Here is a 15,328-nt window from a genome sequence, read left to right on the forward strand (position 1 = left end):
CTGGAATGTAGACAATTGTCAACAATATGCATTTAAGGGTTAAACGAAATTATAAAGGGTTTTGGCACCATCAATTGCTAGAAGACTATTGTTGTAGTGTCGTGAGGGATACATATGAAATATTTTGAACTTTTTGTTCAAATGTTCTTTCTTTATTAATAAATATCTCAAAAGTTTGAGGTCCTGGGTTGTTTTAAATATTTTTCTAAAATAATAAACCCTATCTGTTTCACATCATGAACAAAACCCCTGTAAACTATTCCGAGAACTACTTTTCGGATTATAGTAACACATGTTATAAAAGTCAAACTCTGAAAATTTGAGTCAAAGGGGAAAATTGCACACGTTTTGAAACATCTCTGATGTTCAGAAAGGGAAAATTTTATCCCTCTAGGCCCTATCGTGTTAGAATAATATATACTTTTGTGGGTCTATGGTCAATATTTCAATGTGTTACAAACAAACTCTGAAAATTTGAGTCAAAGGGGGAAATTGCACACGTTTTGAAACATCTCTGATGTTCAGAAAGGGAAAATTTTATCCCTCTAGGCCCTATCGTGTTAGAATAATATATACTTTTGTGGGTCTATGGTCAATATTTCAATGTGTTACAAAACAGGAATTAAAAATTCGTACAGTGTTAAAGCCATTCTTTAAGCTTAGGGAATTTCACCCACAAAAAGGAATTTGGTTCGACCAGAGGTATTATTTTTTCCTTAATTTTCCAGATCTTTTAAATAATTTTGCATTACACAAAACGAACGACCTAATTCTCTAGCAATTATTCCTTCAATCTAATCTTTTTGTGCCTCAAATTTAACAAAATAAATTTTTGGAATAAAAGCTTTACAAAAATTAGAATCTAAAAAAATATGCAATTTTAAACTTTCAAGTCAACAAAGAAAATTCAAAACTGATTTAAAAAAGCGTTTTCATCTTTTCTAATTACCGTTTTAAGAGGCAGATGGGTTAAGGGGTATATTTAATTTATCTGTATTTATATGAAAAATAAACATAGACAAGCTGCAAAATATTCAATATCAAATAGACAAATAATGATAATTAATGTACACAAATAAAAACAACAACAAAAATATTATTTAAAACAAACAAACAAATACAACATTGCCAAAGTACAAATAAAATATTAAAATCAAAAAAACAATTTGAGTCATTTACAATTTAAAAATTATTACCACTATTTACTACAAATAAAACAATAAACAATAAAAGCAAATAAATAAAATCAAACAACAATTTGTAACTATTTTGTGTAAATCCTTAATTAATGATCTGCATCTTTATAAACTAGGAGATTTTTTATCGTTTTCCATTAATTGTATAATAAAGTAAGTGAATAATGTCAGTATGTCATTTATGTTTAAATCTCTAATTAAGATTATTTATGCATGCCAATTAATTATTTGAGATTTTAAGTTAATAAAAATAAAATGTACATATGTTCTTGAAATAATTACATACATATGTACATAAATAGTTTTCTCTATAATAAATATAGGAATTTTGTTTACATTTATATTTACTAGTTTCTAAGTGTGTGAAATATAGGTGTGTGGCTTGTGCACACCTATGAGGTTTGATAATATAACTATTAAAACTATTTTTAATGTTCCAAAATTAGTAACTAACTCCCATTTCATAATCAACATTAAATTTATAAAAGGTTTATAGAACTAAATTTCCATACACGATTTGTTTTATAAACTTTTGATAAATTTAAAAATTAATTATGAATAAAACCGAAAACCAACAATTATTCTTTGGTTGTTTCTTTCAATATTCAGCAGAAAAATCAAAAACTGGAAAACAAACTAGTTACTCGTATTATATTATTAATTTCCTTGAATGTAAAAAGCAGACCTAACAGTGAATAAGACGATTTTAAACCCGGAAATTCATCCACAATATTCTTCTAATTATACACTGGCATTTAATTAACTGTGAAAAAAAACGATTTTCTAAAGATATTTTGAAACAAAAAGCACTTTTATGCCATTATAGAACATTAAAAACGTATAAGACGAATTTGACATAAAAATCAAATAATAAATTATTAAACCAATATCATGCGCTTTCTTTGAAAAAGATATTTTTGAATTTAATAGCTTATAAAAATCTGCACTGTTTAGCAGATGTCATGTAAAAACGTAAGGAAATTCTGTTTTTAACATTTTCATACGTTACAGTTACGTTATATTTTATAACTATAACTGTTCTAACTACTTTACACTAGAGATGAGCGATCCCGTGATTTTTGAAGAACGTCGTTCTCAGTGAACCTGATTTATAAATCACTGTTCTTTTAAATAGTGACTCTGATCACGTTTTGTCTATGTTAAGCAAAATAACAATTATGTTAAGAAGAATATATTATGTATTATTTTCATTCTTAACCCCATTTTCTCAATATCTGGTTATCGTTTTTCGTAACGATAAACCTCCAATTAAAATATTTTTGTATGAGAACTGTCAGTTTAACAGTATGTTGAAAAATATGAAAGAACGACTTAAATGTATCTGTTACTTGATATATTTAGTAACAGTTGTTACCAGTGATTTTTCAATCACAGTGATTAAATCACAGATATGTAAATATCGCTCATCTCTACTTGTTATAGTATCAAATGATTCTTGTGTCAATAATATCATAATACAACAAGACCAAATTTAAAAATTGTTTAAAGCCGAAACCGCGGTTTTGAATTTTGTCAGTTTTTTGGAAACTATAGCCTGAAGTATGTATATTCCAATGTAAAAGGGTTTATTAAAAATTAATTTAATTAACAGTTGAGCATTTTTGCTAGCTTTGAAGAAATATGACCCATATGAGTATTTCAGGTCATTACTCAAGAATTACAAAATCAAACTAACCTTTATAAAGGAAATTTAGCACAAGGAAAATAACAAGAAATACATTTATTATGCGTTTTTCATATATATTTTCATGTTTGTACTTGTACATTAATAAATACATACATATGTAAATATTTATATATGTATGTATTTCTATATATAAATATGTATATTTCCCATTGCCATTATATGTATTGGTTCTAATTAGAGTATTCAAAAACCAGAAACCGGTTATAAGGTTTTTTCTGTTTGAAAAACCGGTTTCGAATATTTCATATGATCGAATTTTTCTACATGCCGGTTTATTTTAGATTAACCGGTTTTTATAATTAAGAACTTTTGCTTGACCGCTTGTTATAGTTTTTGAAAATATATTCGTATCGAAATTCTAGGGCTAAATAAAATATGTTGTTAAAACACATAAATAGCAAAACTGAGATTGTTTAAAAATAATAAAAAATTTCTGTTCCAAGACCGATTTCGACATAAATTATTTTCAATAAACATTATTAAGAATATTTTCGAGACTTTTGGTAATTATTTGCACTTTTTATTTTATTTAAACACTTACTTTCAAATTATTATTAAGCATATTTAGATATCTTTTGAGGCCTCTAGAAATATAAACATTTTAATAAAATTTTATATTTTTGAAAAATTTTCATGAACTGGAAACGGGTTTTTTTAAATGCAATTTTTCGAATAACACGAAAACCGGTTTTCTAAAAAAGTCGGTTCTTTGAATACTCTAGTTCTAATATTATTATTGTTTTATTTGTTGTATTTATTATTATTATTTTTATTATTGTTGGTTGTTTTGTATTTGATCTATCTCTATGTTCATATGTGGTTTTTGAGGTTAACAACATGTTGTCGGCATTGCAAAATACTTATTGTACTATTTTTTTATTTTTTCTATTTATTGTTTGTTTTATAAACAACAAAACATTTCGTTGCTAATTTTATAAAACAAGACACAAAATTAAATATCAAAAATATTTGTGCATGATAAAGTCACAGAATCTCTGATAAACAAATTATTAGCAATACAACGTCTTATAGCATTAGCTCAATGAAAATCTTGAATGGAAAATTTTGTTGAAAACTATATTTCGTTATTTAAGTTTTCAGAAACATGAGCCATAGGGTCATAGAGAAATATACATAAAGCGGAAGGAGAGAGAAATATTAAAGGAAAAAATCACTCTCTTTTCACACATACGGTTGATACAATAACAAATAGAGATGAGCGATATTTCCATACCTGTGATTTAATCACTGTGATTGAAAAATCACTGGTAACAACTGTTACTGAATATATCAAGTAATAGATACATTTAAGTCGTTCTTTCATATTTTTCAACATACTGTTTAAAAGAACAGTGATTTATAAATCACGTTCACTGAGAACGTGATTTATAAAAAAATCACGGGATCGCTCATCTCTAATAACAAAATACATCGTAATACATTCTCATGAATTAGGTTTTATGACATTTATAACTTTGATAACTTTGGTGACCTCCAGTAAAATTTTCCGGCAAACATTTTCGTAGAATATTTTAATCCTTAAATATCCTTTTTTAAAGGACTTTTTTTTTGATTTTCTCGAAAAAAGGGTCAAATTGACCCCTAAAGAGTGAAGACTTAGGGTTAAATTCTTCCACAAAAATGATCCCCATAAAATTCCACAATATAACTCTGACAATAATAATTCTCTCAGACATTAACTTACAACATTTTTTTCAGTCAGTATAATGCTCCCTTCGTTCAAAAAATTAAAACTATCACTCACTGTAAAATAAAATTCAGACCAGCTGGACATAAGTTTATTCTATAAAAATGATCTCCTCAACATGCCCTTTCAGAATTATAGGGTCGCTATTCTGTACCAATCAAAAAGTCTCAATTTGTTGGACAGTGAAATTTCTTAAATGTGTATTTTCAAGTCTCTCAGCGGGAGCTAGGTTTTGATTTTAGACCCATACTTTATTTAGGTAGATTTCGATTTTGGCATACGCCTGCCACGTTTTTTCAACCGCGAACAAATATGTACATTAGGTATATAACTATTGACAATTTTTGCAAATATGCAAATTGGCATAGCATAGTCGAATAGAGCATTAAAAAATATAAAAAATCACGGTATTATTTTTTCGCGGTTGTTAAAAAAGTTCACGCACCAAAAGCAATAAAGTTTTGCATTAAATATTTTCAATTATTTTGAAATACAATATATTTTATTTTAATAATAACTGCGGACCAAGGCGTATCTAATAAGGTGACGTCGAAAAGCCAGCTGACTATTTTTTGCTCGATATGTTTTTTCACTTCTATCTGTCAAAGTTTGTTTACATTTCGTTATTAATTTAAATTAACGTTTTTGTTTCTTTTAATAAAAAATATAAAATAGAAGAAAAGTGAATAATTGATAATATAAAAGTGAATGGAGTACTTATTGAAAGTAAATTTCACGTATTTATTTATTTTCACCCCTGTTTTTGATTTTTGCAGTCTGCTGTTGTTTAGCTGTTTGACAGTTAGCAAATAATTTTACAAAAACAAAGTACATGTTGTTTTTGGTAAAGTTGTATTTGTTGTAGAATTGGGTATACCTGTAAGTAAATTTGCCTTGACTGCGGACATACTTCAAAAGATAATTTTTAAATAAGGGAAGTATACCTCACACTTGCAAACAAAATTATGAAATTATTTATATATTTTTTCAGAGAAAAGAGTTTGGTTTATTTTAGAAATTGGTGTTGGTGTTGACCTAAAAAAATGATTTTTATTACTTATACAACATTGGCCATCACGTGGTGGTATGCCAAAAATTTCGCCAAAACTAGTTATATGCTTAATGTACATATGTATATTAAATTTTAGCGTTCAAAATTAACAAAAATACATTAGCGGTATTCAAAATGCACAGGGGGCAGAATCAAAATTTTTTGGAAATAAATCTGGCATTTCCAAACGGCTCATCCGATCGGTATAAAATTTAATATGGGCGTAGCCAAGGAGTATTCGAGTTTAAGTTATTAAAATAGGCCCTACAAATGATCCAGGGACGGCGCTATGGGGGCTCAAAGTAGGGTACCTTCGACATGTAAAATTTTTAAACACGTGTAATTTTTTTGTTTCCCATCCGATTTCAAAGTTTTTTATATTTTTGGAAAGCGCTCGGCTAGGTCTTGCGTGCGCTATTTATCTCTTATAATTTCCGCTTATAGGCATTTAAAAATTTAAATTTTGCCATACCTTGGTCCGCTTTTTTTAAAATATAGGTCGGACTTTTGGACCGAATGGACTCAAATTTTGTTGGTTAGACAACTAAACTACGAATAACATACAAAAGATTTCAGAGCAATATCAATTATGTATCCAAAAATAAACAATTTTCAATTTAAATAAAAAAAATAGTTGCCTTTTGCTGTTTTTTGGGCGAATAGGTGACTTAACTCTTTTTTTATTAAAAATAAAATTTCTTTAAGAACATATAACAATTTTATATTTTTCTGTAAGGTATCTTTACGAAAAACATTTTGGTATAAAAAACATGTAATATTTTTCGAGTATGTCGCCCCTACGCCCTTCGGAATGTAACATATTTTTATAAAAATTTCAACTTTGGGCCACATGTTCTAAAATCCCAAAGCTGGGATCAAAAAACGAGAAGCAGTTTTAGAAACCTTGATGTGTTCCTTATTTATCGCCAAAGTATTTTCCCAGTTTCTCGGGCATACATATATACTTTGTATATGACTTGACGTACATAAATGTGTGAGAGATAAAAAAATGTGATTTCAGATTTATTTAAAAAAAAAAAAAATGCTAAACCCCGTTTATAAAAAGAATATATTTTTGAAAGGCCCTTTATAAAGTTAAAATACACCAAAAGTCAACAAGATATTTTACGGTAGATCGGCCTCTTTTATGAAAAAAACTAAATTTTTTTAACATAATTTCCCCGTTTTAGGAATTTCGGCATTTAAATGAAGACAATGGCAAAAGTTATGAACCCATTGATAAAAAGACCTTTGGATTTATATAGTTTTGCTCTTTTATTACAATATCTTAATCCGTCAGAAATTTTGCGGGGTCGCCCTCTAGCCCCATTCCATTATGAACCCATGTAAATACAAACCAACTCTTCAATTTTATTAAGATAGCTCAAATCGTTAACGAGCTACCGAATTATTTCCCAATCACTACTCAATTCTTGACATCTCATCATTTGACAGACACTTTACTTCATAGCCTCAAATTTGCCCACCCTTTATGTGGGTATACGTTGTTCGGACTGAATATTTAATTCGAGGTTCAACTGTAATAACATTTGCTGCTTACATATTTACATAGAAATAACTTCTATAGAAAAAAGCTGAAAACAAAAAATTAATTTAGATAAAATATACAATATAGTCAAAAAATGATATACTGTGATAATGCCAAATGTAAACAAGTACTTACACTCGTACGTACTATTTAAATGTGTATACTATAGCTATATTTCAACGAAATTGTGAACAATAGAGATAATTCTGTTGATGATGATGGATAATGGCATTAACTAGACACCTGATAATATTTTTGATCTATAAAAAGTGTAGGTGTTTTAGCACCCTAAATAATATATTTTTTATTTTATCTTATAAACATTATAAACTATGAAATCAAATATATGTATATGTATTTATATAGAGAACAATTTATTACAAATATCGTAACTATATAAAACAAATTAACTGACAACAATTACTATATGTTAATAATAAAGCAGAAATGATAAATAATAGAGGTGTCAGATAACAGGCTTTTAGAAATAGATAATGATTGATACTCGTTAATTTATTTATGTTAAATAATTGTCTAATATATAGTTAACAACACAGTGCTTTCATTAATGGACTTTAAAATGTTTTGTTTTGTAGACTTTATGCCAAAATCAATGAGCTATTACAAATTATACACGCTTAAATAGTACAGTGGCGACCATTTGATTAAGATCAAGTGTTTATGTTGGTTTTTCGAATTTAAGTCTTGATGCATCTATAGCTGTATTTTTGTCATTTTTTATTTTCAAATGTCGAAATTCCTAAAACGGTGCAAATGTGTTTCAAAAACTGAGTTTCATTAGAAAATTGCCTACTGTGACGTTAGTTACCGTGTGATAGTAAAAAAAAATTGTATGTATGTATTTAAATAACATATAGGGTCATACAAATATGGAGCTTTTTCTAGGATCGGTGCTTTGCGTTTTAAGATTTTTTTACTTAAACCTAAACCGATTTTTCATTAAATTCAGTTTCCAGATCATATACAAGTTTTACATTGTACCGAAGAAAATCGAAAACACCTCAGCTCCAAGCATTAACCGAGAATTATTAAAAAAACTTTTCTAAATATTTAACTAATAGATCAAAATCCAAAAAGTTCTTGCTATTTTTGTAAGCCAAGATTTTCGTTTATTTCGATAAATGGTCCACTCATATATCATATTTAGCCAAAAAAAATCTCGACTTAAAAAAAAGAGTTAGGGCCTTTCTATATTAAAGTAACGATATATACTTTATTTACTCTGAAAATAGAAAACACACTATAAACTATTCATTATTATGGTATTGACAAAACAATGGAATCTTAGGTTTAATTTTTACAAAAATTGTCTGCTTTACAGTGACTAAGCATTGAACCAATTAAATATTCAATCGTCTCCTTTGAAATATTTTGGCATTCCCTTATAACCGCATCTGATAAAGCTTCCTTGGTGGTATAATTTTGAGTCCGTATTTTCTGATCTATGACGATTGGGCAGTCCAATTCTAAACACGTAACTCATTGGATTGTAACCAGTGACAGTGTCTTTTATAACTGAATTGGACCCCATAATATTGTCATCGCCAAAAATGTCTGTCTTATTTGAGACCATGGGGTTCAGTCTTTTGTTTCATTCCGTAATTAAAACCGTTTATTATTTAGGTTTTTAAATTTTCCCAAATCGTAACTCTGGCCATTTAAAAAACTTAATGTGATAAAAATATTACAACATTTTTTTATCAAATTAAAATAAATATTGAATTAAAAATAAACATAATGCTTTCTATATCGTTTTCTTACATATTCTTTTTGTTTTAGTCTTTCTTCTGTCATGTTCTTGAAAACTGAAATTACGAAATATAGCTTTAAAAAAAGTTTTCATTGTATTGTCACTCTCTATATATAATCGAATCTAAAGGTACGGTCACACATGACAAATATTTACTCAAAAAAGCGTAACCACTTTTTTAGCACAAATTTGTTTGACGTGTTTACTCTTAGTTTACTCAAGTGTTTCGTAAGATTAGGCAACATCAAATAAAATAAAACTAAATATTTGTTTTGAATTGTCTGAAGTAAAAGGAGTTTTTGACAATAAATAAAACAATTAAATTATATTTTATTTAGCGGATACGTCTTTTTTGTCAAATATTTGCCATGTGTGACCCTACCTTAAGATTTTAATTGCGCCTAGAGATACAAATACAAATTAATATTTATCTAAACGGAAACATTGAGACATTGATGAAAAGGTTCGGCCACACATCTCAAAAAGCATAACCACTAAAAGCTCAAAAAAGCATAACCACTATTTTTTAACTATTTTAACAGTATCAAATAAAATAAAAGTAAATATCGACTGTGTTCCAAGTAAAATATAAAAATTACAAATTACATTAAGCTCAACTACCATTACTGCTAAAATACCGTTACCGATATTTTATTTTTAATTTTTACAAATCGCCGTTACCGAAATAATCCGAAACCTTTTTACAGTTTCGAAACGGTAGCCAACATTAATTTTGACTTAAGAATTTCGGAAATGTTAGCACAATATAGCTGTAGCTTTAGTTATTTTCTAAAGCTTTCATTTTGGTGCTTATTCAATTAACTGACAGTGTATTTAGTAGGGTATTCGAATTATTCGACTTTTCTCTTGTTCGAATTAAACGAATAATTCAAATAAGAGATTTTAACTTCTTCGTATAATTCGATCACACGTTTAAAATAAATCGAATTATTCGAATAATTAAAATTTTTTTAAAAAAGTAAAGAATGATGTTTTGATGTCGGTTTTTTAATATTTTATTGTTAAAGAAAAACAAAAAATAACGTTAAAGTTAACAATTCAAGTATTGATAATGTTAAAAAAACATTCGAAAACAAAGTCCTTCATTAAATTTTCAACAGAAATATTCTGATCAGATTAACTCCCGAACAAACTACAAAACAACTGACTAGCAAACCATTTAGCTTCCGTTTTGGAGCTATGTTTTAACCCTTTAATACATATTGTTGCCAATTGTCTACATTCCAGTTCCAATTAATTTTAGGCGAATATAACCTTGAAACTAATTCAGAAAAATCAAATGGAGTACGAATAGTTCAAGTTAAAGAAATTCTAAATATTTGATAATTTGGGGGTGTGTGAAAAGGTAGCAAAGTATTGTAGAAAGTAAAATTTTGACACTTCTGAAGTGAATAAAATTTCAATAGGCCTGGGGGCTAGTAGAATTTTTGACAATTGATTTAAAATTTCTGAAAAGCAGAAATTCAAAATTTAAATTGAAAAATTAAAATAAACACATTGAAATAAGTATTGCTGTTTTTTTTTTTGTTCTTATGATTTAAAACTAAACGTAATTAAAAATGCAATCAAATAAATGATATCAGAATAATTTATTTAACGAAATACATACTTATGTACTTACATATATATGTATTTTTTAGTAATAATTTTTCACAAATGTCAAAATTTTACATTTTCAAAAAAGTTATCATTTCACACAGCAGAAACATGAACATTTTTCCCCACATAGAAATATTTTTTTACCATTTTGCTATCATTTCACACACGCCCTTTATAGAAAAATAAAAGTAAAAATCATGCACTTAAGGGTTAAAAAATTTGAGCTAGTTGGACATGATCCTGAATACAATATAAACTTATCAAGAACTTTTTTATGTCGTTCATTAATTCTGGTTTTAAATTGAGTAACTAATTCTTTAGTAATTTAATTATTCACTATTTCTAAATTATTTATAACAAATTGTATTATACATCAAGCTCTATCAACGTTGCCAAATCTTTGCTTAATAAAGTGGTCTTAGGGAATTACATAATAAAGGGTATCTGTCCAAAGTTTGATATCATTGTCAGTGAACGTAGCTAATTTGAAGTCAGGCAGTGCATGATTGACTCATTTACAAATACGCAAAAAGTGTATTACCATGTTAGACAAAGATGTTCAACGATGTTCAAAATCGTGTATAAGATGAAGACCATGCTTTTCTTGCAACAAAACGTTAGTTTGTAATATTTGTGTTTATCATTCGATTTATTAAATATTTTGCAGCACATACTTACGCGGTAAATAACACCACTTATATACATATATTTTAAGATCGTGGGCTTCATCTATTTCAATGTAATCATTACAAATGTCATCCTCAATATCACTTTCGACGACCGTTTCAAAATCACATTCAACTCCACTTTAATCTAAGTTAAAATTTTGATTATTAATTGCGATTCTCTTAATATTTCGCCAGCTAAATATTATTTACATTGGTTCAAGTCCTAAGTTAAAATTTTTTAATGATTTGTTTTTAGAATTGTAACTTCTTGCAGTAATATTTATATATTTATAGAAGGAGCTATCGGAACACTCATCTACAGTGATCGAAAGTCCCTTTGTTTTTAGTTATTTGTCGAATTTCAAAAACAATACAATTTTTGTGAGTCATTATTACTTATTTAAATTTGAAATTATGAAAAATTTTAATCAATTTAATAAATTTAAATCTATATGAACATTTATTCGTTTTATTGTATTATTCTACATAAAATTGTTCGAATTATTCGTTATTATTATTATGGCAATTTTTAAATTGTTCGAATAATTATTCGTAAGAAATTATTCGATTAATCGAACGATTATTAGTTGAATGAATACCCTAGTATTTAGACATGGTGGAGTAGACTACAGAAATGTCTGTCAACAGGAACAAGTGAAATTGTTGTTTTTATGAAACTTTGTTGTTGTGTGTTGATGGCGATGTGTCTGTTAAAAATATGGCAAAATATGTCTACTACAACGAATTGGCAATACTCTACCACAATAAAACTCAAATACAATAATGGCACATGTCCGTTGAAACCATTGTAGAATAAGCAAGGTACAATTATTAAAAAGTACGTTCTCAATTATACATACATTCCCTATAACGTCAAAGAAAAGAAAATTAAAAAAATTAGAAAAAAAAACAAAACGAAATGTCTAAGACAAAAATAAATTAATTAAACAAATTTTTGTGTATTTACTTTTTTTTGTGAAATATTCAATTCAAATTAAATTTTTTCCAAATAAATATGTGTTAGTTTTAATATAACGTGCAAAACATTGCGAAAACAAAATAAAAAGTGATGAGAGTAAATGTGTTATTTGACGTTGTAGGGGTAAATATTGAAAACTCTCCCTAATAATTGTACCTGGTTGGTTCTACCATGCGTTGAAACAAACAAATTCATATGTATTTAAATAATTGATACTGATCTAATAATACGACTTGATTGATTTTTAAAAATTCTCTCTCTGCTGGTTGGTTACGATTACACAATAAACATAGCATACAGAGTAGTATTATTTTAGGAAATTATTAGCTTGAAAGTCAATAACAACATTTTTAAACCATTGTGAAATATTAGGACATTATGACAATATGACATGATAGGAGACCTTCTGGATTGACCTCTAGTTTGGAGATTCGAGCACGACAAAGACCACAAACACAACTCTTGGTTACAATCCACTCGGTTTCAATCCAATCGTCAGATTGTTTTTTGTAAAAATAAAACCAAGGTTTCCATTGTTTTTTCAATACCAGAATAATGAATACCATGTTATAAAAAAATTACAATTGTTTGACAAGAAAGAAGATTGTTGAAGTTAATTTTATTTGTAAATATTCCAAAAAGCGTTGCCAATAATACTCCGAGAAATAGGTGTAGTATGAAACAAAGAATGATAGGCGATTGGAGGCAGATGTAATAGCGATGGATGCAGAGTTGTTGACTCTAACAGCATGTAGCAAAAATCGATACGAAAACGATTGCGGAAAGTTTTCAATAGTCATAGGTTTTTTATAACAAATGCGTACAGGGCACTTTTTGCATGTTGGTGTTTCCCTTGCATTTTCTTCACCTGAATACTTTGTTGTTTGCTTTCTATTTTCAGAATTATAACCTATTAATCGAATACTTGGAAAAGTTTGTCAACCACTGTCTATGAATTCTGGCCACAGATGATCAGGAAGATTTGTTTTTAATTGGTCACATGACGCAGGCGTGGATCCAGATCAAACATTTGGGGGAGTGGGGGAAAAATTTAAAATTTGTCCTACATTTTTCTATTTATTTCTTTTTTATATGAAAACCTTTCGGTTTTGGAGGTGGAAATTTCCTATTTCACCCTCTCTGGATCCGCGCCTGCATGACGTAAACAATCTTTATCAAATTTCCAACTGGGACTACTTTATTGCTACAAACAACATAATCAACTAATTACTCCCTATATTTGTTAACCACATACTTCCCATTACGTACAAAATTATATAGTACAAACATATCTGTGTTGTACATAACTTAGATATAAACAACGAGTAATCATACTCATAGGTTAACTAACCCCTGTCATACTGAATTTGAATTTGGGAATTTCAGCCAAATATTATTTGTTGAATTTTTCTGCATAGATTTTGATTCCGCCATAGGGAAATGAGAAAATACAATGAGGAAATACAAAATAGATATTTTTAAATTTTTTTTTAATGGAAGCTATGACTAATTATGCACCGATCATCATAGAATTAGGTAGACTAACATTTTTGGGTGTTACAAACATCATAACAAACACATAATATCCTCCCGACTATGGTGGTGTAGGGTATAAACATTTTGTAGAAATTCTAGGTTGAGTTAAGTGCCTTTGGATTTTATGTTGATGATGCAATTTTGGAACAAACCTAGTATTAGAACATACTATATAAATTTACAAGTGTAAAAAAAAACGAACAAATAATTTACCACAACGAAAATTAAACCAAATATTTAATAAGATTTTAAAGTTTGTTTTTCATGTGCAGAAATTTTTTTCAAAATAAACATTTTAATGAAGAAAACTGTCGAATGAACGAAATGAAAACAAGTTGGAAAACAAAACCAAACAAAAAATAATCATCCTCAAAGTGAATTAGCAGATGGTGTCGATGATTTACATACAGTCTCTGAACACAAACGGGCACATACAACCTAGATACTACTTACTTGTAAAAGTGTATTCGTATATGCAGATGTACTTATTTTAGATGGTTTGTTCAGAAATAGATTTTACTTTACAACCAATAAACTGTGGTATGAAAGGATACATTTTTAGAAACATAAATATTGTAGATTATTTTCTTAATATAGTTAAGATCAAATTTTCAACAAGCGATATTTATACTCATTACTAAAATAGCTAAAGACAAAGTGAGGAAAATTAATATGTAATTTTAATTTTGTTTGACAAAAAAGAAATCACTACGTTAACTTTTATTGTTTTTATACCCTTCACCTTCGTGAAAAGGGTATATATAAGTTTGTCATTCCGTTTGTAATTTCCACAATTTTCATTTCCGACCCTATACAGTATATATATTCTGGATCCTTATAGATAGCGGAGTCGATTAAGCCATGTCCGTCTGTCTGTTGAAATCAACTTTCCGAAGCCCCCAAATAACTTACATACACGATTCATACATCAATATTTCCGGAATTCTTCCGGCTCGGTTGCTATTTAAAATCGAGAAAATCGGTTGAGATATAAGGAAAAACCCAATTTTTTCATCGCAATGAATATAAAATACTGTCTGTGTACTTTTGGAACAAGTCTGTCTTATATTAAATTCCTTCTCCCATGATTGGCTCGTCTAAAGGTGGCCTTTTCAGCTGTGCTTTCGTATGGCCTCTCTAGGACTGTACACTATCTAGTACTATAAACATTCCTTGATATTTGTATAGTTTTTCTGGAAAACAGAGTGCTTTATAAACATATAGTATGGATCATTATAAAATACTAAAATGATCTAGCTTGGAGGAAACGTTCTAGGAGGATTAAATTTTCCCAAATATGCTTGATTAATCACAAATGTTTGAAATCATTCCAACCAAATACAAAATTTAGAACAAAATATGTATATTAGGGTGGAGCGATTTTGATTTTTTTTCGTAATCGCTTATGAATACCTTTTAAAAGTTGCCTTTTTAACTCCTAAATATACACAAAAAATTTCATTTGGTGGATGTATATATAGAGGTGCCCCACATCATTATAATAATACAGAAATAAATGACTCTAGAAAACGGGGGGAGTGA

The 15,328-nt window shown here is 28.2% G+C and overlaps 1 protein-coding gene across 1 annotated transcript in view; it reads left to right on the plus strand.

Moving 5' to 3' along the window:
- Nucleotides 1-1,199: 1,199 nt before the first annotated feature.
- The window catches only part of tws (protein phosphatase 2 regulatory subunit tws), a 68,865-nt gene continuing 54,736 nt past the window's right edge, over nucleotides 1,200-15,328 (plus strand). Inside the window, exon 1 of the mRNA XM_065515576.1 lies at nucleotides 1,200-1,349. The gene's annotated coding sequence lies outside the window, so the exon portion shown is untranslated. The remainder of the gene's footprint in view (nucleotides 1,350-15,328) is intronic.

Source organism: Calliphora vicina, chromosome 1 (assembly GCF_958450345.1).
Source record: "Calliphora vicina chromosome 1, idCalVici1.1, whole genome shotgun sequence".
Lineage (NCBI taxonomy): Eukaryota > Metazoa > Arthropoda > Insecta > Diptera > Calliphoridae > Calliphora > Calliphora vicina.